The sequence below is a fragment of the Condylura cristata genome, unplaced genomic scaffold (assembly GCF_000260355.1).
Source record: "Condylura cristata isolate star-nosed mole 26May11 unplaced genomic scaffold, ConCri1.0 scaffold00029, whole genome shotgun sequence".
NCBI classification, from domain to species: domain Eukaryota; kingdom Metazoa; phylum Chordata; class Mammalia; order Eulipotyphla; family Talpidae; genus Condylura; species Condylura cristata.
Genome location: NW_004567130.1, coordinates 9,106,628 through 9,133,980, shown reverse-complemented (window position 1 = coordinate 9,133,980; position 27,353 = coordinate 9,106,628). Strand labels below are relative to the sequence as shown.

Here is a 27,353-nt window from a genome sequence, read left to right as displayed (position 1 = left end):
TGTGAATCCTCTCACCCTCCGCATCTCTGGCCTGTACCCCAGTTCTGTATGAATAAATAAATAAATCTTTAAAAAATAAAAATAACTGAAACTGGGCCCTCCCTCGTGGTGCAGTGGGTTAAAGCACAGCACTAAGAAGCTAAAGCCACTTCAGCATGAGCTCAATACCTGCCCCGGGGGTGATCCACAAGGCTCAGCAGACCTCTCCTGACCCGCCCACTGCTCTCTCCTCAGCAATGTACTTGTCAGACTGTTCTGCTCCCCACTCTGGTGAGTCCTTTCACCGCCCATGCTCCTCTGGTCTGTACCCCAGTTCTGTATGCATCAATAAATAAATCTTTTAAAAAATAAAAATAACTGAAACTAAGTTCACCAAGATAGAAGGAAAAAGAGACAAAAAGCATGGTTTCCTGATTTCATTACTGCAAGGGGGAGGAAGTATTGGAGAGGCAAATGCAGGGTGTCAGAGCAACTTACTCAACTTTAAGAAAAAATTACCTTTTAATCTAAAATTCATCATAGCAAGTTTCAGCCCAAGAAAGCCTTTTTTTTTTTTTTTTTTTAAGTTAAAAGACTCTCTAAATGGCATTAGAGTGACAGGTTAATTGTGGTGCTCTACAAGGAAAGGAAAGCAAGAAACAATTATTCATCCCTTTACTCAGTCTAAACCTAAGCTCTTAGAAAATGGGGGTATGTTATAAACAAACTTCTTTTGGATTTTTTAAAGTACACACCGTATCAATTCTTCAGATCTCAGGGAGGTAGATTACTTATTTAGACTATTTCTTACCCTATGAGTCTCCCTTTTCAAAGTCAGCCACCTCAATGATGATAAGAAGTTTCAAACTGATGCATTATGAACAAAGCTATGTTTGCCCTTACTGAAATTGTGACTCTCAACACTTAACTAATCCTACAAGGCTGTCCCATATGCAGAACTAGTGGAGAGTCCCAAAACAATCACCCATAAAAATCCAACATTAGGCCCTCCCTGGTGGCGCAGCTGGTTAAAGCACAGCACTGAGAATCTAAAGCCACTTCTGCATGAGTTCGATCCCTGCCTGCCCCGGAGGAGATCCACATGGCGTGGCAGACCTCTCCTGACCCACCCGCTGCTCCCCTCAGCAGTGTACTTCGTCGATCTGCCTGTTCTGCTCCCCACTCTGTCTCTGGTGAAGCCTCTCACTGCCCCTGAGCCTCTGGCCTGTACCCCAGTTCTGTATGTACAAATAAATAAATCTTTAAAAAAAAAAAATCCAACATTAGGGCCCTTCCTGATGGCACAGCGGGTTAAATTAGCACAGCACTAAGAAGTTAAAGCCACTTTTGCTTGAGTTCCATCCCTGCCTATCCCTGAGGTGATCCACGTGGCGTCACAGACCTCTCCTGACTTGCCCACTGCTCCCCCTCAGCAGTGTACTTCAATGATCTACCAGTTCTGCTCCCCGTTCTGTCTCTGGTGAATCCTTCACTGCCCCTGCACCTCTGGCCTGTACCCCAGTTCTGTATGCACAAATAAATAAATCTTTTTAAAAAATTTATTTATTTGTGCATACAGAACTGGGGTACAGGCCAGAGGCTCAGGGGTAGTGAGAGGCTTCACCAGAGACAGAGCAGGGAGCAGAACAGGCAGATCGACGAAGTACACTGCTGAGGGGAGTAGCGGGTAGGCCAGGAGAGGTCTGCCACACCATGTGGTCACCTCTGGGGCAGGCAGGAATCGAACTCATGCAGAAGCGGCTTTCGATTCTCAGCACTGTGCTTTAACCAGCTGCGCCACCAGGGAGGGCCTAAATAAATCTTTTTTTAAAAAATCCAACATTAAATCTGAAAGTGATACTAAAGCAGAGTATAATATACCTCAAGGAGCATCCAAGATTCTCCACTAGGGTAATGGAGAAAGATAATTTTATGTTAAATTCTCATCCTTGTTCATTAAGGATGAGGGTGAGGTAAATGTACAAAATAACCAATTACTATATAAATTGTTTGAAAATTAAATACTTTAAAAATTGTGAATTAATGCTTACAATTTTTACTGCTAAAATGAACAACCAAAAAGTTTAGAGACCACCAGTGTAAAGTATTCTGTCACTGCCCTATCATTTTTGCCAACCCCTTCCACAAAGCTGTAAACTTTGATGGGTAGCTGGGGTTAGGAACACTACTCCCAATTGGACAATAATATACTATCTACAAGGCACCTGCATACTGTCACATTTAAAACATACAATAACCCTCTGACCAGATAACACCAATTTTTATATTTAATCTAAGGAAATAAAAGACAACTGTATTAAAACGTCCAAATCTCAGCACTATTTTTAAGAGAGAAATCAAAAATGCCCATTAATGGGAACTGTGATTAAACTACGATGCATCCAAACACTAGATACCCAACATTAATTTGACATTTGACATAGAAACTTATGTATTTAGGCCCCCCTAGAGACACAACGGGTTGGGACGCAGCACTACAAGCTACTAGTAGACACTTCAATGCAAGAGTTCGATCCCCCCGCACAGAGGTGATCCATATGGCACAGCAGACCTTCCCTTTCTCACCTGCTGCTCCCCTCAGCAGTGTACTTTGTCAATCTACCTATTCTGTTCCCCATTGCCTCTGGTAAATCCCCACACCACCCCTGCACCTCTGGCCTGTACCCCAAGTTCTGTATGCATAAACAAACCTTAAAAAAAAAAGTTACATATCTAGTAGATAATATGTAGGGGGGGAATAATTTTATCATTTTATCAAGGTGAAATCATGGGTAATTATGATTTTTTTTTTCCTTCAGGGTTATCCCAAGCTTGGTTTTTCTGTAGTGCTCCCCCCACCACACACAGTGAACATGTACTGTAATGTCATAGTCAGATATAATTTCAAAAATTCATTTTGAAGTTAAAAATGAGTTTAAGACTCATTATTGCCCTACAGAACTTCCAAAACTCTTTTGAAACACTCTATTTGCCCCCTTGAGGTTTGTGGAATAAGTCTAAATACAATTACAGATTTGGTTTATCTATTTTTTTTTTAGAATGTATATAAGTCAACAATTTGTAATAGAGCTATAAAGTATCTCACCCTTAACAGAATAGCTAATTTAACCCAGCTTCACAATTTAACCATATTTTTTAATTTATTTTATGATTTTCTCTTAAAGACAGTCATCTAAACCACAAAGCCTACATGCCATGGACCACACAACTTAAGAAAAAAGTACATTTTACACTGCAACTCAGTACACAAAACTTACTTTTTAAAACAACTATTTTTCAGATCAATATTTAATTTTACCATTTGCAACATGTTGACATTTTCTGTCTTTTTGTAATGCTTTTTAAAATCACACTGATTTCATTACCATGTGATACTATCACTTGCCTTTCTTTCCACTTGCCTTTGAGAAGACAGCCCTAAGACTCATTGACACTACCAACTGCCAGCACTACTTCAACATAACAAAATGGGTGAAATTTAGCAAGTCTATTCCAAGGGCAAATCTGACACAAATGTGACATATCCTAGATCCTTCCTGAAGTTCCTGCAACACTACTCCTATTGTCAAATGCACACAGATGCTGATACAAGCACTGAAAGGTTTCTCTAATCAGAAACAGAAGCAGAAATTTTTTTGATTACTGACTGTATCAGTGATACAGGTAAATTCTGCATTTGACAACACTTACCAGTGTTCTACAAGCCAACTTTTCCAAGAAAATACAACAGGATTCTAGGGCCCTCCTATTGGTGCAGTGGTTAAAATCTCAGCACGATCAAGCTACCACCAGCCACTGCTGCATGACTTTGATCCTGACCAGGGAGCTGAACAACATGGCACAGCAGACCTCTCCTGTTTTGCCCTCTGCGCTCCTCAACACTGTATTTCAGTGGATCCACCTGTTCTGCTCTCCACTCTATCTCTGGTGAATCCTCTCACACACAAACCCCTCTCCCACCCCACCCCCACCCCCAACACACACACACACACACACACACACACACACACCTCTGACCTACACCCCAACTCTCGTATTCATTATTAAATCTTTAAAAAAAGGAAAATACAATAGAAGTCTAGGATCATTCCCTTGCATTTTTAGATTAAGGCTGTGATCTAAAGTTGCTTGTCTTCTTTTTAATGAGAAAACTGAAACTCAGGTTTTATGACTTGTCAGAAATACCACAGCTAGTGAGCAGCATAACCCACACTTGAACCTAGGTCTTACTAGTCTACAGTACAAACTTCTCTTGCTACAATTTTCATTTTGAACATCTGACACAAATATGGTATGAATTAAAAGGTATGTTAAGTTTCTAGGTACAAATGAAGATGAAAGCTACTTAACCTGGCAGTGAGGAAACCATGATCACAAAAGTGGATGAAAGCATACTAATTTACCCAAAGAATATAAAAATACTAATACAAAAAAAATGTATGTACCTCTCTACACTTATAGTAGTCATACTCACAACAGTTACAATATTGTAATGAAACAAAGAAAATATGGTGCATATATACACAGTGGACTACTACTCAGCTTTTTAAAAAGATGAAATAATGTCTTTTGGGACAAAACAGATAGATCTTGAAAGACAATTAACTGATGGTTTCACTTATTTATGTAATATAAATAACCACAAAAACAAACTGATAAAACACAAAATAATTCCTAGACTCTGTGAAAGTGGTTAGGGTGAGGGGCGAACATAATCATGTATTGACACTGGCGCTTTGGTAAAGGATGCATGAGGCTTGTGCACATGTTGAGGTATAAAGCTGTAGTCACAAATTATATAGCTATGTATAGGAATGGCAAATCAATAAAATTTGGTTTTGAAAAAAGTACGGTATCCATATTATCACACATATATCAGTAAATGTTAACAAATTTGTAGTCTCTATAAAGTTATTTGATAATCTTATCTCAATATGAATTTGATCTCATACTTTCTCTTAAATCAACATTTTACTCATAATTGCAATATTGGGTGGTCTGTGAGAGTCAACTTATCACATAAATAGCACAACCTTCCCCCAAATCATTCTTAATCTTGTGGCTTCACACTACATTATTAAGTTCTCCATGTGAAATCCATTTTGATTTCAACACTAAGAGCATTACAACAGCATAAGCATGTTGCATCTGCTTCATACTTGCAACATGCACTCAATTTCCAGAACACATTTGAACACTGTCTAAAATCCAAAAAAGAATGTTGATAGTCTTCCTCAAAAAAGGTTCAATGACATGTGTAAACTGAATGTCAAACAAAATAATTATAATTATTTAAAATTTGCAGCATCTGGCTGGAGAACCAGCCAGAGATCAACGCCTATACATCTCTAATTGTATAGATGAGGACACTGAGGCAAAGAAATTGATGTGACATTCCTAACAGCAGTCTATAGACTATATAGTCACTTAATGACACAAAAACTGCCAATCTACAGCTTCCCACTGTTCTAAATGCTGCTACATTTAACAAAATGTGCACAAAAAAAAAAAAATCACACATACCTAAAATAATAAAGATAACATTTAAGACCCAAGACCTAGGGAACACTAGTCAAGTGTACATGACAGGTTTTTAGAAAACAGAATCTCTTGAAGGCAGCTCAAAGTTCCAAATCACATTATTAAAAATAGGCTCATTGATCCACAGATGCTCTTTTTCCCATCCCAATACTATTCACTTACTCAACAAATATCTGAGGGAAGAGTATATACAGAAAACTATGCTAGCTAGGTACTGCAGACATCAAAGAACGGAACAGATAAGAACTCTGACTCTTGCCACTGACAACTGGATACACTTGTTTAAAAATAATGTTCATGATTTGGCAGGATATCTACCAAACTCCTTTATTCTACATAATTATAACAACATTTTTTTCCATCTCTTCCAAACTTATAACAAATCTCACCACACCCACTCTGCAGTAAAAATACTTCCTTTGGTAATACAGCATTCCATTTTATTACAGAAGGTGTTAACCAGAACTACAGCAGATTTTAAAACAGATTTTACCACTCCTCATGACCTGAGGCAAATTTCAAGACCTTTTCATAATCTACAGCTAACCTTCCTGGTTCACAACCCTAGACTCACATACCCACTCTATCCTCTACTTACTAGAAAACCTGAGTCAGATGGTTTCGAAGCAACCATGACACTGGTATGCTGAAAAGCACTTTCAGTGGACCCCTGTCAAACAGAAACACTGGTCTCCTTCTCTGCTCCTTTCTTTTGATTTCTTTCCTATATTTCCAGATATATACCTCCAGTCAAGCAGCATCCAATTTTATCAACTATGTTCTTGAAGACTTGCACAAGTAACTTTCAGTAACAAATCTTATTTTCCTTACATAAATACACTACATTTTAAAAGATGCTCAATTTTCAGTTGTAAATTTCTCAGTTTTCCCCTTCCCTACCCTTCAAATTCTTTAGTATCTATAAAGAATTTAAAGTACTCTCAGAAGTTGTAATTAATGAGGATCTTCTGGAATACCAAAGGTGACCTAAAGCAGTTCACAAACCTGGCTGACCAGAATCATTCAGGGAGCTTTGTATTCCCAGGCCCCACCCTCAGATTCTAATTCACCAGGTCCTGCTTGAGGCCCAAGAATCAACATTTCAGGCAGTCCATTATGTTTCAGATGGCCAGTCTTTAACTAGGTGACCACCGAACTAATGAACCTGGCCTACAAGCTGAGAACGCACAGTCTCCTATGGCTTCCCATTAACTGCAAGCGGGGCTGCCCCACTGTGCTAGTCACTTCAACTGCTCTGGGTCAACTGAAAAAGAGAGAAGTAATTAGAGCTGAAAGAGGCCTTCATAGGCAGCCAGTGTAAAATTCTAGAACACTCTCAGCTTAGTTTAATATCAAACTGTACTGGTCTTCTTCAAAACAGTTTCACTCTGTAATCTCAACTACCCACCCAAGTCACTGACCACAGGAGGAAAAGACGGCTCCTCATGCCTCCAACACACCTGACTTGCCTCTGAGCAGAAACACCAGCAACCATAACGCTTGCCCTACTAAAACTGCATTTTACATGAAAAAATTATCTCGTGTAATCCTATCCGGGCTTCTCATACCATCACCGTCCACCCGATGAGAAACTAAGTGGGACCTCAACCAGAAGAGTATGCCCACTTTTATTAGAATTTAGGCCTTGCAGACAGCTGGCCATCAGTATCAGCCCCCCAGAGGAGTTTATTAACGTGGCCATAAAATCTACCCCATAATCTTGAGCTAAATTTTCCAATCCCAAGGTACAAAACAACAGAACTATCTTAGGGGTGCCGGAATGCGATTTATGCAGCAGCACAATGTCCACCTGGGGGAACAACAATGTACTCTTCGCGGAAGCTGTTGAACCAGCGCTCCCCGAGTTCTCTCGGAACCAGCCCCCTCCCCAGCCCCACCCCACTTTACCCCACCCCACCACCCGTACTACCAAGTCTGAAGGATGCACTGCCGCGGTCAGACGGCCACTCCTCCTTCCCACAAGTCCCGGGCCCGCACTTCTCGCCCAGGGGGCTCCGCCGCCGCCGGCCCCCGGCCTCTCGCCATGGACCCGGTCAGGGCGAGGGGCGCACACTCACTCCCCGGGGCCAGCGAGCATATCCCCGGACGCGCCAGCGGTATCGCCTCACACCCCTCGCCCCTTCAGCTGTCCCAGCTAGGTCCGGGAAGGTTGCCCCGGCCCCCGCCTCCACCACGACCAGGGTCCGAGCCAAGCCCGGCCCCTGCGCTCCCACTCCCCGCACCTCTCTTCGCCGGCAGGGCCCCGCCTAGGACAACCCTTGCCAGGGGCACGCACACCGTCCCCAGGCCCCCGCCGGCCGCCGCCTCCTCAGACCGTGACAGCAGCCGCGCCAAGGCCGAGGCCGGCCCCTCCTCCAGCTCCTCCTCATCCCTGGAGGAGACAGGGGGGGGGCAGATATAGGGGGATTTTCTTACCGGGCGGCAGGACATGGCGAGGCCCGCCACGGCACGGCGTCCTCCGCCACCCCACGAGGCTCCCAGCCAGGGCCGGCGGGGGGCAGCGCCTGGGCCGCTGCAGCGTCTTGTCGGGTTGCTCCTCCGCCGCCGCCGCCTTCTCACAACCACAACAACATGGCGGCAGCGGCCACACAGAGCGCGCACCCGACGCCGAGCCGGGCCTCGAACGGGGGCGCGCGCGTACGCTCGGGCCTTCAGCCCGCGGTGGGGGGAAAGGGGGCGGGTTATCGCGGGCGGGAGGGGGCGGGGTTGTTTGGATCACGCCCTTGATGGGCGGGGCTTAGTTCCAGCGTCCTGTCCTGGGCAAGGGGGAGAGGCTGCTGGCTGAGAAGCACAGCTGAGGAAAGGAAGGAACAGGTGGAAAATGCAGAAAGAAAACCAAAGGTGTACTACAGATTTTATAGACTCATCCTTTCCTAAATCTATAGCTCTGAGCAAGCCAACACCTCACTTTACTTAACATTAAAATAAAGTAGTAGTATCTTTCACACCCAAAGTGGTGGTGAGGCTAAGACTAACATCACTCGAATAAATACAGTATTCTCAAGGGTCTATTAAGAATATAATTTCAGGCACATGGGTGACTTGGTGATGGGAAACCCGCGGGGATTACAAGTGAGATGGAAAAAAATGTACAAAATGATGTAAAAATAAACTGTTATAAAATTTAAAAAAGAATATAATTTCAAACTGCTTAAAACGAATCGAAAATAACCTATCCACAATAGCCTGCAGAAGAATTCTCTATGTCAGGACCGAATTACCTTAGGTCCTAACAGATTTACTTACCTCTTCAGAGTTGGATTTCAAAACTATACCCTTGACTTTTCTGGAAAATAGCTGAGAGAGCTAGTCAAATGAAATTCACTATTGCACTTGTATTGTTTCTTTCACAGAACTTTCTGCAATTATTTACCCATACTCCATGTTTGTCTATCCCACCCCAATGTAAAAGCTACTTGAAGATAAGCATCTTGTTCTGCTGTGATTTTATCGCCAGCACCTAGAACTGTCCTTGACAAGTAGTTGGCACTCACAGTTCTTCATTAAGTAACAGTTAATACTTATTTATACAATTCATCTAACTGAATCTTCAGTTTTAATTGTTCTTCTCTCTGACACTGAAGAAACTGCAAACCAGAATAAGGTGCACAAGGCAAAATTCAAACCAAACAGACAACAAAAACTATGATCTCACCCACTAGTTGAACTGCTGACTTCATGGCATTGTTGCCTGAAATAAACTTTCAAGCAAAAAATTACAAGAGTTCAAGTCAGGAAAGGTTTTGCTGTACTACACAAAACAGGTGTGCTTCCTTTCTGGAAACTAATATCAAGCTGCTGATTGTGTCTCTTCTACCTTGGCTTCCAGAAAACCCAGGGCTAAATCTGAAGCTTAGTGGTGACCTACTCTTGGTCTTTCAGAACTGAACAGAAAAGTGGTTTTTCCCTCATGCCTCAGCTTTGCACCTTTATTAATTTTTATAGTCTGATTTCCTATTTCTTTTATAAGATGATAGGCTTTATGGAATGAGCAAGAAGAAAAGTACTCAAACAAACAAACAAAAAGGGTTTTTTTTTTAATCAGATAAAACAAGTTTCCATCTGGTTCCTTCCCTGTGGGTATAACTTCAGCTACCCAGTCCTCTACTTTGGAAAAAGCCAAAGAATGCATGGCCATACTTGGGTAGTTTTTCACTAGATGGAAACTAGCACCAGACTCCAGGACAGCCAGGTATAGGCTGGTTAGTGCCCCAAAAGGTAGCTGGGGGCAAAATTTCAGCTGATAGACAATGGGAGCAAACTCCACACCTCCTCAGGAACCTCTTGAAGAGAGAGAGAACAGACTATTGACATTTCATTTTGACCTGTTTTTAAATGGAATGTTACTTTATTTGCCACTTAACTGGGGACAAGGAAGTTTTAACTGAACCCTCACCTAGTATAGAAAGCAATTTATCCTTGTCCATGAAATCACTGTATGTTCCTCATCTTCATAACAGCAACATGAATTCCACTTTAAGCTGTGCCACACTATGTGAGCACTTTATGTGTATATTTAATATAATCTTAACAACCCTAAGGGCTGGTAGTTTTACTCTCCCCCATGTCACATGAAGAGGTGGAAATGTCAGGATTTGAACCAAGACAAATTATTCTCAAAGCATAATTTTAAACTTCAAACTACAGGGCCCTTCCTGGTGGTACAAAGGGTTAAAGCACAACACTATGAAGCTATTTGTAGTCACTGTGACATGGTCCTATCCCTGACCAGGGAACTGACCCACGTGGCACAGCAGACCTCTCCTGTCCTACCTGCTGCTCCCCTCAGCAGTGTGTTTTGGTCGATCTGCCGGTGCTTTGCCCCACTCTGTCTCTGGTGAATCCTCACACTGCACCTCTGGCCTAAACCCCAGTTTTTGTGCACATAAATAAATAAATCTTTTTAAAAAATAAAATAAACTTCAAACTACACCTCATCCCCACCAGTGCTCACACCTTAAATCTGACCTTGGTGAATTGTCTCTAAATAAAAAGTAGAAAACTGCTGTGTGACCTTGAAAACTCACTTCACGAAGAATGTCCTAAGAAAAAGCAATGAAAAGAAAGCTGATCTGAGTCCAAAGACATAAATTTGAATTTTGGTGCCTCAATGTACTTGTTCCTTACTTCCCTTTTATAGTCCTCAATTTTCTCATCTGCCATATGGGGCACTAAGCTCTACTTTGTTCATCGCCTTACAGAAGTGTGTAAGGTTTCTTTAAGCAAATGAATTGGAAGACTTTGTGTACACTACGAAAAGTCAAATCAATACATAGGATTCTATGGGCTTTGGCTGAAGATAAGACCTAAAGTTCTTGTGGTGAGTCGAGAGAAAACGAATCCAGCCTCAGTGAAGGATTATTGCTGCTCTATTTATCATTCGAAGGGGCTCCTCTCTCTGCCTGCCTTCCTCCTCTCCACTCAAGACCCTTTCAGCCTCCTTCCCCCCTGCTGTTTATAAAGCTGAAAAAATTCTTCCAACTGCTCAAGTATTCTTTGAAGTAGGCTAAGACAGATGGAAAGGTGATTGATGGAAGCTTCTCAAGGTCACACAGGGCCCCTGAAAGGCAGTAATCCCTCAAGCCCCTAAAATGTAGCCTCCCCAACACTAGATCGGTTGCCTAGTGATAAAAGTCACTTCCTGGAGAGGCAGACCTCTCCTAACCCCTCCTGACCCGCCTGCTGCTCCCCTGGCAGTGTACTTCGTTGATCTGCTTGTTCTGCTCCCCACTCTGTGTCTGGTGAATCCTCTCACCCTCCGCATCTCTGGCCTGTACCCCAGTTCTGTATGAATAAATAAATATATCTTTTAAAAAAAAGTCACTTCCCCTTCTGTGAACACTTAGGGTGATTTATCAACAAACTCTCATAACCCTTTAGCATCATTTTACCTTCCCAGTGCTCAGATTTCAGGGAACCATTTACCCACAGTCAGATAGAAACTAGAATTGGACCCATATTCGTGTGGTTTCAAAATTTCCAAGGATTTTCTAGGCACAATGTTGCACAACTAGTGGTTAGAGTAGGTCAGCTCAATTCCAATTCCTCATACAGCAATGGTACTCAAAGTGTGATCCGTGTGTCCCTGGCAAGCCAGAGACTTTTTCCAGCTAGGTCAAAACTGACTTCATAATAAGACTAAGAAGTGATTTACCTGTGTCTCTGTGTTGCTGAGGGTGCAAAAGCAGAGGCTATAGAAATATTGTCGTGAGATAAGGTAATAGCACCTTCTAGCAGCCGTCATATTCTTCAGTAATAGCCATATCACAGCCTTCACCATTGTGCACTGTGAGTACACAAAATGAGAATTTCTTTTAAGAGTGTTAGAATGCGGCCCTCCCTGGTGGTACAATGGGTTAAAGTGCAGCGCTACAAAACTAGATGAAACTGCTTCGGGATCCCAGGCCGGGAAGCTGGCACACCTGGCACAGCAGACCTCTCCTAATCTCACCAGCTGCTCCCCTCAGCAGTGGATTTCAGTCAATCTGCCTGTTCTGCTCCCTACTCTGGCTCTGGTGTATCCTCTCACCTTCGGGAATTTCTGGCCTGTACCCAAGTTCTTGTACGCATAAATAAATAAATCTTAAAAAAAAACCTAATATTAAAAATAAAGTGAAGAATTCAGTGGCAGTTATGATATTCACAAGATTGTGCAATGACCACTTTTATCAAGTTCCAAAACATGTCCATACCTCTAAAATAAAGCTCCATAACTATAATGAAGTTACCCTGTGCACATAAAGCGATTTTGCTCTGTTCAAAAGTAAGAGAAAACACTTGCACAATTGAGTTGCAAACTGAATTAGCCTCTTCCTTAAAAAAAAAAAAAGATTTATTTATTTATACATACAAGAACATGGGTGTAGGCAAGAGGTGTGGGGGGAATTGGTGGGAGGAGGAGGTGAGAGGTTCCCCAGAGACAGAGTGGGGAGCAGAACAGGCAGATCCATGAAGTACACTGCTGAGGAGAGCAGCAGGTGAGACAGGAGAGGTCTGCCATGCCATGTGAGTCAGCTCCTTGGCTGGAGATAGAATTTGTTTTGCAGTGGCTGCCAATAGCTTCATAGTGCTGAGACTTAACCCCCTGTACCACCAGGGAGGCTCCTTTCTTTTAAGGATAAGAAGTTTTAAAAAAAACAAAAACTTGTTTTACTTTACTAGAATGATCAACATACCAATCACAGCTCTTCAGACTTGAACAAGTATTTTCTCAAAAATTCGTGAAATGAAGAACTGATAGTATTTGTTACCAATGATACAATTCAAACTTGATTAAAATTTTGGAAAATTGAAATGGTTCATCAGGAACTTGACAGCTTCACAACATCTAATATCTTTTCTACTTTGGTAGCAATATTAACAAAAGTAAACTTCTGGCATTGTATAATAAAATGTATCGATATTTGGATGCGTTGAATAACCCAGTGAACCATATTTTCCAAATAACTAAATTATGCATGTATAAAAGATTCATTCCACCTCTGAGATAAACCAATAGATTCTAGTGTAACTGAATTAAAATTTTTTCACTCATGTATTTATTCAAACAAACTTTAAGAATATCACATGTCAAATTTTGGTGTAGAATCAAAAAAGAATATCCACAATTTTATGAGTTGTATGAAATTGGATTATCTTCATATATTTCAGCTAAAACAAATTGCCACAGATTAAATACAGAAGTAGATCTGAGAATGCAAAATTCTGCTAAGTCAAAAGTTAGTAAGACTTGCAAATATGTAAAACAATGCCATTCTCACTAATTTTCTATTGTTTGGAGAAATAACATTATTTTTCATTGAAATACTCATGCTAACACATTGTAACTGTTATTTTTTAATTTAATAAAATAACTATCAATTTTACTTTGTAACAAGGTAACTATCAATTGACTATAACTGATACACAAAAGCTCTTTCAGGGCCTCAAACTGACAAGTTTGAGATCTACTGATACAAAGTATTCATTAAAGGGCTGAGGGGTGAAAGTCTCAGCATTATGGCTATTACCATCCCCTGCTACCAAGCTATCACCAGCCCCTGCAGCATGAGTCCTATCCCTGGCCAGGGAGCAGACCCACATGGCACAGCAGACTGTTCCTGTCTCGCCTACTGCTGCCCTCAGCAGTGCATTTCAGCAGATCATGTTCTGCTCCCCACCCTGTCACTGGTGAATCCCCTCACCCCCTGCACCTCTGGCCTACACCCCAGTTCTTGTATGCATAAATAAATAAAGATAAATCTTTAAAAACAAACAAAAAAAAACAAAGTATTCATTGGAGTCTCCCAACCACAAAATCACTTTTAGTGGGCAGGTCAATTTTTTAATTTAAATAATTATGTTCAATATATATTTGGAAATATATAACATCAAACTTAGTATCATGTAGATACTTTGGTTAAGGTAAATTTATTTATGTAAAATGATGAATTGATTTAAAGAAAAAATGTGAAGTATTAATACAAAGTTCATTATGGTAGGAATTTGTGAGATTAATATCCAATGAGTAGACTTTGGGAAACACTCAAAGAGGGACTGTGTTTTTCAATTCGGCAGACCTGCCACCAGACCTTACTATGTATGTGGGTGACTTCATCTGAAAGATGGATTATCGAGTTAACACATGCAGAGCAGGGCTCAGATCCATCCTCCCAGAGAGAGGTACCTGACAGTCCATTGTCTGGGAAGCCTTGCTGCAATGGGAAGCAGGAGGCCTGGATTCCTAACCCAGCTGAGTCATGGACACGATGCCTGATCTGACCCCACCCTCTGGCCTCAGTTTCTCACCTAGAAAATGATAGGTAGGATGTCATCCTCTCTCTGAAACCTCCCCATCTTACCAACCATCCTCTGATTAAAAGATCCAACTTCATCTTGTTTGAATATTGCATCAGAGACTCACAGAATTGCAGCTGGAAAGGACTCAAGTGCTGCAAATGTCCCCTGGCACCCCTCCCCCCTCTCATAAACAAAGAAACTGAGGCACAGAGAGATTAAGAGTTGAGCAGTGACTTGCTCAGGCTTGGGGGCGGTGGGGTGCTGGGTTGACAGGTAGTGCCCCCAGGGTTCCATGGGGGAAATGAGAGGCTTCCTCTGCAATTTTATAAATTATTTAGGTATTTGGTGGTTTAGCCACTACTCACACCTTAACAAATAACTGGCATTTCCACTGGAGATACAAATCCCATTTCAGCTTGAGAAAATCAATGCTGTTGGTAGGGAACACCTTGTTAACAGGATTGATGGATCACTTTGAATTACTAACTAAATTCACATTTAAAAGGTCAGCTGCCCCCTATAAATCTTTCAAGAAAGCAGAGGAAATGAAATTGGTAAAAGAGGATAGCAACATGGGACAAAGGGGGGGTTCCTTTTCTATATCTGCCCCCCCACCTCTCTCTACCTTCTTTGATATAAGACAACATACCCTTTTCTGCACTCAGCTGGCCCTACCCAAATCTTCCCAGCTGCCTGGGCCAACTCAGCGCCACAAATAGAACCAGAATCCACTGAAAATAGCTCCTCCTCCTTTCTGCCCAGAGCTTCCAAGTGCTTGCAGGGTCACCCTGCCCCCACCAGGCAGGCCCCAAGCAGGAACTCAGGTAGAGGAACACCAAGGTCACAGTTAAGGACCATCTCAGAAACAACAGTCCTACTAACAGCTGATCTTAGAAGTCATGGTTTTGTTCCAGTACCCCTGGGAAATTTACTCCTCCGCAGCAGGGAAGGTCCAGGTATTTCATCTCAATGCACACACTCTGAGAGGCAAGGTGCTTACCTAGGGCATCCACACAGCTCTGGGTGGTGGAACTGGAGTCTGCATGGTTAACCAGAGCACTAACTCCTCTCTCAATGCAAGGCCACTGCACAAACTAAGGAGCTCCAGATTCCTGCCATTACTCCAACCTTCTAGACCTTCCTTGGACAGTTAGAGAAACTAAGTCCCAAAGAGAGGAAAGTTTTTCCCAAAGGCATTCAGTAAATAAGTAAATCAAGCACCAGGTCTCTCAGCTCAGAGGCCAATGGTTTTTGCTGAGGTGGAAGGAAACAGAGACTCCCTTGTTCCTTTTATGTTGAAGTCCTATGGGCCTTTTCTTTTTTCTTTTTCTCCCTTCACATTGCAGCCTCCTCCCATTTCCCACCAGAGCAGAGAGCGTGCCCCAGACACCCATTGAGCAGTCAAGCATCCTGAGGTTACCTCTTCTCCCCCCTCTGCTTAGGGTATTTGATGTTCTAGGGGAAGAGCGCAAACAGCAGGGCATAAATCATGGGTGACACAAGCTGGCTTTCTCCTTTGCTGAATAGGAAGCAGACTGGACCCAGCAAGAGCAGAGAGTTAGCAGGGATTTGCTGCTTCATTTAAATTCAAGGTCCAGGCACACATTTCTGCTACCCCTGAGAGTTAGAGATCCCATTTGTTATAAAATAATACTTCAAAATAGTTTTAACCTCTGTGGTAATGACAAAAAGAACAGTAATAAAGCTGTGGAAGTTTTGCTAGAGAGGAATTAAATTATTTAAAAAGTGGTCAAGGAGTATGAAAAAAAACTCACACTGTCAGAAGATCTCATTTCCATTCCCAACCCCTCCATTCTTCTGTAAATTGTGCCAAGTTGCCTCAGTGTTTCAATTTCACCTGAGAACTGAGGGCTCCAAAGAATTTACACACTTATTGCAAATGTTTGTGAAGTATTTGCACTTGTTATGTGACCCAGCCAAGTGCTATAGGTGCAGCAATGAACAAGATAAAATCAATCCCTGCCCTCCTGGAACTTATAGTATAGTCTAATTGGCATGACAAAGTCAGCAGAAAACCAGGCGAGTGCTCTGATTGTGAAGATACAAAATTTATGGAAGGAGTTATACAGGGAAACTGCCCCAGATTTATGGTGATCCAGGTAATTTTGATGGAGAGATTGCAAGGGAGGTATGAGTTAGTCAGACTAAAGTCAAGAGAAAAGGTGGGGGAGAAAGAACAGCACAAAGATCTAGAGGTAAAAGAGAGCTGACCTAGTCATTGAACCAACCAATTGGAGCAAGTGCAGGTTTATTTGGGCATCTTTCTGTGAAGCGGGTTTAACATTCTAAGACTGGAATGATGCTGAAATTCTATGATTTAATGCTGTGTTAATCATAGAGTACAGGTTGGATTCTATAATGGTTGCATTCTTTTAATATTATGAATTCCTTCATCAGCACCTCTAGGAAATAATCAACTCTGTTCCAACAAGTCTCTGGATGTTGGCAAATCCTTTTGTTGGACATGATCCATCTGTCTCCCTGAGTTCTACATTTTTTACTTTTTAAGGTTGAGTCTTCTGTCTAGAATCTGACCCACCCAATCCTCCTTCAGCAGGGTGTATACATGGTATAAAAGGGCAGTTGGTGTGATCTAGAGGCCTCTGTCTTTCTGGGAAATCACAGCATTATATCCAACCAGAGGAAAAAACAGAACCCTAACATCCTCTCCCCCTATCCAACAGCATGTCATATTGCCAACAAATGTCTCAGTGGGAAATGTGGCTCTAAAGGCAGGAAACAAGGCATCGGAAAGGCAACTGAAAATTAATCTGTACTTTCCACCAATGAGACTAGAGAAGCTGGATGACTTGGGTCCTACAAGTCAGGGTCCAACAGCAAAAAAGTAGACAGGTGAGCGGTCAAACTCAAGAGATTTTCTAAATATGTCTAAGGAATAATATTATATAGCTATCATCAAAATAAAAAAAGAAAACTAGAATTTCACAGATGAATACATTTGGGACTTGCTGAGTTCAAAAAAGGTAATCAGGTTGTTTCCCTTGTTGCTGGACTTCTCATGGCCTTCACCTGATGATGTATATGCTAGTGTACATATATGCACTTTCTAAAAGGAGACTATGGAGTTTTCAGAGTTTCTACAATTCATTTGAACAGAGGACAGATTGATGGTGGGCAATTCCAAGGATTTAGACTCATTGTAACCCATTTTGGTAAATCTTTCATTAACTAGTCCATGGTTTTATTACATTTTAATCCTTATATGTAAATAATTGAATTTATACATTTTAGATGAATAAATGAATATGTTGCTCAACAATGAATGCATAACTCAATCATTTTCTTGCTGTGTGACCTCAAGAATATGACATTTTTCCTTTCTTTGAGGCTCAAGTGTTTTTTGTTTGTTTAAGATTTATTTATTTATGAATACAGAACTAGGGAATAGGCTAGAGGAGCAGGGATGGTAAGAGGATTCACTAGAGACATTGTGGGGAACAGAACAGGCTGACTGAGGAAAGCGGACAAGACAGGAGAGGTCTGCCATGCCATGTGGATCACCTCTGAGAAGGGGATCAAACCCACACTGAAGTGGCCATGGCTAGCTAGCAGTGCAGCAATCTAACCTGTTGCACCACCAGGGAGGACCTGAGCCTCAGTTTTAACCACTATAACAGAGGTCAGTAAACTTCTGTGAAAAGCCAGGCAGTAAATATTTTGGGCTTCCCAAGTCACATATACTTTGTGACATAGTCTTTCTCTATCTCTCTCTCCCTCTCTCTCTCCTTTTTAACATGCCTTTAAAGTGCAAAAACCAGGGTGATTTAATCAAGACTGCAGAGTTAGGCCTGGTCAATGAGCCCTAATCCTGATTTCCACTGTCCCTGAGGTGCTGTCAACATGGCACCAAATTCCTCCAAGTGTATAAATGGTCAAATCCAAGAAACACACCATGCACAACCAACCCCTAAAATGCCCAGAAATGGCATTAAGAAACAGATCACAGGCCCTCCCTGGTGGCCAAAGGTGTTAAGACTCAGCACTGTTACTGTAACAGCCCACAGTGAAGACCTGAGTTTTGATCCCCAGCCAGGGAGCTAACTCACCTATGTCTTAGCAGACCTCACCTGTCTTGCCTATTGCTCTCCTTAGCAGTGTATTTCAGTGGATACACCTGTTCTGCTTACTGTCTCTGGTGAGTCCTCTCACCCCCTCCACACCCTCCCACCCCACCTCTGATCTACTCTTCAGGTCTTCTGCATAGAAATAAATAAAACCTTTTTTAAAAAGAAGAAAGAAATACTGGTCACAAAATCATGAATTTCATAAAGGGATGAGCCCCAAGTTCCTAAGGAACATGCACTCTGCCAAGAAGCACAAGCAGGATCAAAAGAAGATGCCTGCTAATGATGCTAATGATGTCAAGACCATGCATGCATATGCCAAGGCAATCAAGGCCCTCTTAAAGCCCAAGGAGGTTGAGGAAGACATCCCAAATGTGGCAGCCACAAGTTCAGTCAACTTGCCTACATCTCTCCCCCCAAGTTCAGGAAATGTGCTCATGCTGGCATCATAAAGAGTTTCAGCCTCTGCCATTCAAAGACAAAGGTTCCGCCCTCCCTGGTGGTACAACGTGTTAAAGCGGTGCGAATTTGTCCTGGGCCAGGTTGCTGACCCACATGGCTCAGCAGACCTCTCCTGTCTTGCCTACTGCTCCCCTCAGCAGTGTCCTTCTTCCATCTGCCTGTTCTGCTCCCCCCTCTGTCTCTAGTGAATCCTTTCATCGCCCCTGCATCTCTGGTCTGTACTCCAGTTCTACATGCATAAATAAATAAATCTTAAAAAATAAAACAAAAATTCTAACACAAGAAAAAAAAATAAAAAAAAAAAAAGGCAAAAGCTCAAACCAAGACCCAGGCTCCCAAAGCTGGTCAGATCTCCAAAGGTGGCCAGCACCTGCAGAGTCTCCAGAAAGAGAATCTCATATCTGTTCACCTGTCCTGCTCTCAGGACAGAGGGCTGGCATGGCCCCTGGGCCGTGGTGGAACTGGTGCCAATGTCTTCCTGTGCTATTTGTATTTGTACAAGTCAACCTGAGGCAGGATCTGTCCAAAGAAAAGCAATTAACTAACCAACTAATTAATTAATTGAAAATACCATCTTAGCTTTCAGGTCATACAACCATAGTCAGGGGCAAAGGTGGAAGCAAGATTTGAATCTGAGTTTGAGGAACTGATCCCTGCTCCACAGTGTTTAACACCTGTCAGATGAGAGGGACTCCACTAGTTGCATTTCCTTACTTGTTGGTTGTCCTAAAACACTTTTGGGGTGAGCACAAGTCTCTTCCTCTTTAGAGGGAAAAGTTGATTTCCAGAGAAGGAAAATGGTAAATCTCCTTTATAGGGTATATCAGTAGACAGGTGAGGTTGAAATGGGGACCTTTCAGTGCCAATCCTGAGGATGAGCCCACCAAGTTCTGGTACTCTGGAGAAAAAATGCCCAACCTGATATTGTGCACCTGTACTACTCTAATTTTGATAAGAGAGGGGATTAAGAGCAATAGGTTGACAGAAGGAAAGGACTAAGGAAGTTGTTTCTGAGTTACACATGTAAGACATATTTGTGTGGCTCACACACTTTTCAGACTGGATTTTTGCTTTGGAAACTAGAGAGGAGGCTGATAGATTATGGGGTAATCTACCCCTCCCTCCACATCTCAGATCTCTCCCTGCTATAGCTATTGTGGGTCAAGTTTAATGTCAACCATATGGGGGCTCCATCTCATTGGTCTATAAACTAATCCTGTAAGGTAGGTAATATTATCTCCAGTGAACAATGGAGAAGGAAGGTTCCTGTAGAATAGTTAACCCACTCAAGGTTACCTACCCAAGTCATCTACCCAAGGTTTCCCCAGTGACAAATGATGGAATCACAGCCCAATTGCAGGTCTTCTTGACCCCCAAGTCATACCTGTTTCAATACACTCTGCTGTTTTGAACCACTTCCCTGAGGCTATGTTGGAATGATCAGGCTACTCACAATTTATTTCCTAAAGCTTCTCACTTAATTACATAGAACATTAGATTGTATGATAAATGTTTAATATTCAATTTTTGTAGGATTGATTTGTTTACTCAAATTCAATATTTGAATCAAAATTCCTTTGGGTTCTTGGCTGAGAAATAGATGCACACAAATAACCCCAACTGATTTTTGTCAAAAGTATAAGAGTAATTCAGGGGTGGAAAAATAGTCTTTTAAATAAACAGTGTCAATACAATTAGATGCCCAAAAAAAAGGAGGGGGGAAGAGAAAGAAAGAACATCAACCTAAGCTATATGTCAAATACAAAAATTAGCTCAAAATAGGTCAAAGACTTAGAAACATAAAACTATAAAAATTAGAATAAAAAAGCATAATGAAAGTCATACAGAAGTAGGGCTAGGCAAAATTTCTTTAACTTAACACCAAAGCATAACCTCTGAAAGGAAAAGTTGATAAGTTGGGCCACATCAAAGCTAAAAATGTATGCCCTGTGAGACTTTATGAAGATGAAAAGATAAGTTATAGCTGGGAGAAAATAATTATAAATTATATATCTGAAAAAAAGAACTCTCAAAACTCAACAGTAAAAAATCAAGCAATCCAATTAGAAAATGGGCAAAAAACTGGAACATCCATGTCACTGTAGAGCATACACAGATGGCATATAAGCACATGGAAAACTATTCAACAAAATTAGTCACTAGGGAAATACAAGTTGAAACCAAAATGAAATATAACTACATACTTATCAAAATGATTAAAATGAAAAAGTGATACCATCAAAAGTTGATACAAATGTTGAAACACTAGCCCACTTAATGCATTGCTGGTGTGAAAGTAAAATGGCAGAATCAGTCTGGAAAAAATGTATGGCAGTTTTACAAAACTAACTGTGTACTTACTAGTAGTACTCAGAAATTGTACTCTTGCGCATTTATCTCAAGAGAGAACAACGTATGTTCACACAAAAATTTGTACACAATTGCTCATAGCCTATTTTTTTTCATAATGACCCCAAATTGAAAATAAATGAATGTATGAAGGTAAGACAAACTGATCCAACACCACTGTGGAATAATACTGAGCAGTGAAAAGGAACTATTGACACCTACAATGACTTCATAGGAACTCAAGGGTTTTATGCCGGTGACATAACCAATTTCAAAAGGCTACATACATTATGACTTTATACAAACCCACAAATTCCTGAAATGACAAAATTATGGAGATGAAAAATAGATTAGTGATTGCAGGAATTGGGAAGTAAGGAGGAAAGGAGAAAACTATAACTAAAAAAGGTTACAGGCAAGATCCTTTCAGTGGAACTGTTTTGTTTTTTTCAACTGTTGTAGTTGTCAAACAAATCTATACACGATCAAACTGGATAGTACAAAACAAGCACACATGTGAAAGTGGGGAAATACAGATATGGTAAGTAGATTGTATCAACATCTATTTCCTGATTGTGATATTTTTCTATACACCTTTGGGAGGAAATGCCTGAGGACATGGGCTATCCCAAGGGTATCAATCTCTCTTTGTATTATTCTGCATCACTGCACAAAAATTTACAATTATCTAAACAAAAGTTTTGTTGTTGTCATTTTTTAATTCTTTTCAGTGCTTGGCCCAAAATAGCTCCTTTTAGGGGTGAAGAGGCACTTACCTTCTTACATTTGCCAACTAAGGTTATACCTGATAACCTCTAGCAAAGCCTATATACATCAGGCACCAATTAAGTGTTCGCCTTAGATTATCTCCTTTAATAGAGCCTTGTGAAGAAAGGACACACTATTATTATATCTCCACTTAATAGTTGAGGAAACTGAGGCTCAGCAAAGTAAAGTAATTTGCCCCAATCCACAAAGTGACTAAGAGTCAGAAAGGAAACCAAAACCTCTGAGTCCAAAAGTTACACCCTAAACCTTTATACTATTCCTTGCTGACTAGATATCCTGTGACTTTGGCTTTTAGCCTAAGTTGGACTTGAAAGTGGGACAAAAGACCAGGGCTTTCCTCTGAGAGGCTACCAGGCCTGGCAGAACAGTGAAAAGGACATTAGATTCTTCCACTAGATTCTTTGAGACCATTCTAATTCCCCAAACGAAGTTTAAGTCTGAACACCATCACTTAGAGACGATGTGGCCCTAGGAAAGTCACTTCTGTCAGAGCTTCCTCACCCTCAAATCAGATCTTGTAATTCCAACATTGTTAGTGGATCAAATGAGGTAATGCATTTCAAAGGGTTTTGGACACTCCAAAGGGGGCAGTTATTATTAATAACAGGGCACCATGAAATAAATTCTAAATATAGGTCACTCACTCCTATTTATCTTTTGGCTTGATGGCAAATGCTTTAAGGGCTTGGGCTGAGTTTGAGTTTTTTATTTTATCTTAACCTCATCTCAAAAGTGCTCACAAAAATAGTAGATTTCTAAAAGCCCTTATTGGTTGATTAGATTGGCAGAATTGTGATAAGAATATAAAAAGAAAAAGTAAAGTATTGATGGTAAAAATAAATAAATAAATAAATAAATAAAGACCCTGTGCTTTAGCTGTGTTTTTCTTGTAAATTGTGAGCTGTGAAAGGTCTCAGAAAAAAAATTGGCCCCTGAATTTCCTGCCTTATAACCCCAGGTAACTCCTTGTTTTTAATTTTGGAAGTGTGGGTTCTATCTTTTCAAGGCATGGAAGAATGTGAAATTTGTAAAGTCCTTTGAGGTACAAACTGTTCTTGCTATTTATACCAACCAGGATCTGTGGCTGTTTTTTGGGCAAAGTTTTCTCACATAAAATCAACCTTTTTCCTGTCTTTTCCCAGTTATGACAACCTTGCAAACTCACAAACAAATTCTTCAGCTTTATTACTAATGCCAATAACATGGACTTGTAAAGCTGCCTTTCATCTTGACATCTTAAGCTATGTTGCAAATAGTAATTAAAGTTCAACACCCTGATGAGGGAAGCATCTATTATTCAACCCATTTTCCAAACAGGTAAACCCAGACTTACAAATTAGAGGCCTGGTCATAGGTCACCAGGGATTGGAATAGGAAGAAGAGTGAAATTAGGAATTCTAGGCTTCTCAGCTCTTGAATTCACCGAAGTGTGGTTAGTAAAATCCTTTGGAGATACCTTCTCTAAGTAGGCTTCACTGAGGTGGGTGATCCAGAGGCATATAGAAAAGACAAACAGCCAATTTCAATAATACTCAAAAGGAGGAAGGGAAAGAAGAAAGGAGTGGAGTTTAATTGAAGATAGGGAAGAATATTATTGAAAGAACATGTTTCAACTGTCTGATTTTTAAATGAAGAGTAAGGAACATAACATTTTTAAACTTCATATTCTGACATAATTATAGACTCATAAAAAACTACAAAAATAATACAGAGAGGTCCTATACATCCATCACCATCTTCTCATGTAACTATATGGTGGCTACATCTCATATAACTATAATGCGCTATCAAGACCAGGAGATCAGTTGGCACAAGACAATTTACAGAATTTATTTAATAGCACCAGCTTGGGGACCATATATATTTTTAAAATTTTAGTTTCATGTGACATACACAAATCTTATGCAGATAGCTTGTAATGAAGTTCCAAGTAAGTAAACATTCATGTAACCAATATTTCCAACAAGATACAGAACATAATCAGCCCCAGTAACTCAACGCTCCCACACATACATAATCACATTTTTGTCACCAGAAACTAGTTTGCCCTATTTTGAACTTTATGTAAATGGACCCATGCTGTCTATTCCCTTTTACATCTGGCTCTTCCACTTACCATTAACTCCGTAAGACTCACTCAGACTTGTTGTAGAGATTGTTTATCATTAGTGTGTAAAATTGTATTGTATGAATATACCACAGTTGCTCCATTCTTCTGTGGATAGGTTTTTGGGTTGCATCCAGTTTTGGGTTACTATGAATAAAGTTGCTATGAACTTTCTTGTATGTGTTGTTTAACAGTCCTAAATCACTCATTTCTCATGGAAGTATATGTAAAAGAAGAGTTTCTGGTCACAGGGCAAGTAGAAGTTCAACTTTTGGAGAGAACCCCAACAGGTTTTTAAAAATACTTGTACCTCCTACCAGCAGTGTGTCACATTCTCATGCAAGTATGACATTGTATTTTAGTTTAACAAAAAACGCAGTTCAGGCCCTCCCTGGTGGCGCAGCGGGTTAAAGCACAGCACTGAGAATCTAAAAGACGCTTCCGCATGAGTTCGATTCCCGCCTGCCCCGGAGGTGACCACATGGCGTGGCAGACCTCTCCTGACCTGCCCGCTGCTCCTCTCAGCAGTGTACATCATAGATCTGCCTGTTCTGTTCCCCACTCTGTCTCTGGTGAAGCCTCTCACTGCCCCTGAGCCTCTGGCCTGTACCCCAGTTCTGTATGCACAAATAAATAAATCTTTAAAAAAACACACACACACAATTCATACAAGTCCAGCTATGAACCACATGTGCTTCCAAATTCTGGTTTCAAAGTGTTTTCCTGTTCAGGTCCAATAGTGAAGAAAGTATCTAAGAAAATCTCAAAGGCCAAATATGGGGCAGGAAGGTGACATCACATGCCAGGAAATTAAGAAACTACAGTTCTCATTGTATTAGGTAAGATAGTTAACCCCTCTTGGGTGTGGTTCCTACTCTGCCTTCTTGAACCCTGTCCCTCTGTCTCAGTTCCTCTCTCAGAAAATGCAGCAGAAAGATGAGACCATTTCTAAAGTTCCTTTTAGTTCCAAAGTCAGTGATTCCAAATGAAAAAATGCTGATGTTAAGTGAAATAGTCAAACTGGCTTGTACTGTCACTGAGAAAACACAAGGACTAGAAGGAAACACTCAAAGTTTTTGTTGTTAGGTTGTTACATATTTATCACTTTCTGTTTTTAATCTTTTATTAAATGTGTAGCTATATGAGTTTTAAAATATTTGCCTATATAAATATTTGCTATCTAAACACAACTTGATAATATTAACACCCCATATGAATACAGGATTTATTTTTTCAAATTTTAGATGCTACACCAGCCCTGAGATTTCATTTCCACTGAATAAACCTTCAACTCAATATTGGGCATTTTGAAGCCTCCTAATAATTAGCCACAAATCTTTACTGAGTACCCTGTCTATGTCAGGCACAGTGCTTGGCCCTGAAGAAATGATGAATGAATAAGTTACAGTACTGGAATATCTAGAAATGCCTTGCCTGATGCAAGAAAACAGCACATAAATAGATGGGTATAAAGGAGAAATGCTAAAGTTTATTTTAAGCAGCTTAGGAGTTTTCAGGGGGAACCTCATTTAGTCTGGGAAGCTAAATTAATGCCGCGTGGGAGGTGACACTCAACTGAGACCCAAAAGATGATTCAAAGAAAGCCAGGAAGGAACTCCCTGGTGGAGTAGAGGTTAAGTCTCAGTGCTATCAATGTACCATGACTTCGCCTGAGTTCTGTCCCTGGCCAGGGAGCTGACCCATATGGCACAGCAGACCTCTCCTAGCCCACCCACTGCCTCCCTCAATAGTGCACCTCAGTGCATCTGCCTGCTCTGTTTCCCACTCTGTCTCTGGTGAATCTTCTCATCTCCTGCACCTCTATCCTAACCCCAATTTTTCCATGCATAAATAAAATTTTTTAAATCTTAAACAACCAAAAAAGCCAGGAAGAAGGAAATAGGAGTGGGTAGAGCGTACAGCTAGGACATAGGCATAGAAGCTAGAGGAATGCAGCCGGCTTAGGGAACTACAGTCGGCTCAGTGGTGGGAGCTTGGGGAAAAAGATGAGACAAAGTTGAGGAGGCTAAAATGCCTCACACAGATCCTTTACTCACCTTGGGAAGTCACTGAAAAATATGAAGCTGAGAAGTGACACCATAAGCTTAGGGCTCACCATTAAGTCCTGCCCCGAGTCCCCCTGGTATTCCTGACCATAAACTTAGATATTGCCAAATATGTATGAAATGAGATGCCTTTGTGCCTGGCTGGCATTGCAGTGGTTTTCTGTTCTGAAGAGAGAGGAGTGACAGAAGGCAAGAAGCATTGGGCCTGCTGGCCTCATTGGCAGCAAGGAGTAAAGTTTGAGCCTAAGAGAGGTAGTGAGGGCCCTCCTGGGAGGGAGGCCACAGTAGGTGTATGGACAGAGGCCAGAGGGCTGAGAAAATGAGGCATTCATCTGAACAGTGTCAGGGATTGTCAGTAGGCTGGGATAGAGGAAACCAAGCCCAGGAGGCCAAGAAGGAGAGATGTTTTGAGACACGTGTCTGCAGCCAGTGGGGGAGAGGAACAGCCGCTAGTCAAAGGGAGACAGCCCATTCTCCAGGCACTGCTCAATATTTCTGCAAAGGCTGCTTTGTACTTTGTTACTGGCAGCCACCTCAAGCGAGCACTCACTCGGTGCCAGAATGGAGCTGGGGACATGTCAGTCAGAATCAGCAGGGCTCAGCTAACAGCAGGGCACCCTTCCCGGCTGGCCGGTGACATCTTGATAAAGTTCCTAAGGCTGTGAGTCAGAGCCCAACAGCTTCTCTGGATTAAGGTTCATCTTGTGATCCTGCTGCCAGCCTGCCACACAGGGCACAGCGGTGGGCAGTCTGCTGCCTTCTTGCCAAAAAAGGTCTGAGACTCACTGGCTCTCAAGAGTCTTGACTTTCAGCTCCTGAATGCAATGTCCTCTGAGCATGGTCCCCAGTCAGTAGGCAGGAGACCAATTTAAAGTCATGAAATGTACTTTTGTTTATTTTTCACATGTTGTCTAAAAAAAATATAAAGACATCTAAGTCTCTGACTAGTAAAATATTTGATTTATTTTGGATTCCCCCCAAAATAGCCTGACTAAAAACTTCTGGCAGTAGCCCTAGGGGGCATGAAAGAAGGACAAGAGACAAGATAAGAATGACCTTGTAATGGGTGACTGGTGGCTCAGTCTCTCGGGATCTTCTGAGACTCACTGGAAATGGATCTCAAAAGTGTCCACA

General features: G+C 41.4%; 1 protein-coding gene across 6 annotated transcripts in view; it reads right to left on the bottom strand.

The window, feature by feature from the left end:
* MTMR3 (myotubularin related protein 3) overlaps positions 1-8,107 on the bottom strand; it is a 115,181-nt gene extending 107,074 nt beyond the window's left edge. For all 6 annotated transcript variants that reach the window (XM_012731075.1, XM_012731079.1, XM_012731076.1 and 3 more), the window contains exon 1: positions 7,978-8,107. The gene's annotated coding sequence lies outside the window, so the exon portion shown is untranslated. The remainder of the gene's footprint in view (positions 1-7,977) is intronic.
* Between the last annotated feature and the right edge of the window lie 19,246 nt (positions 8,108-27,353).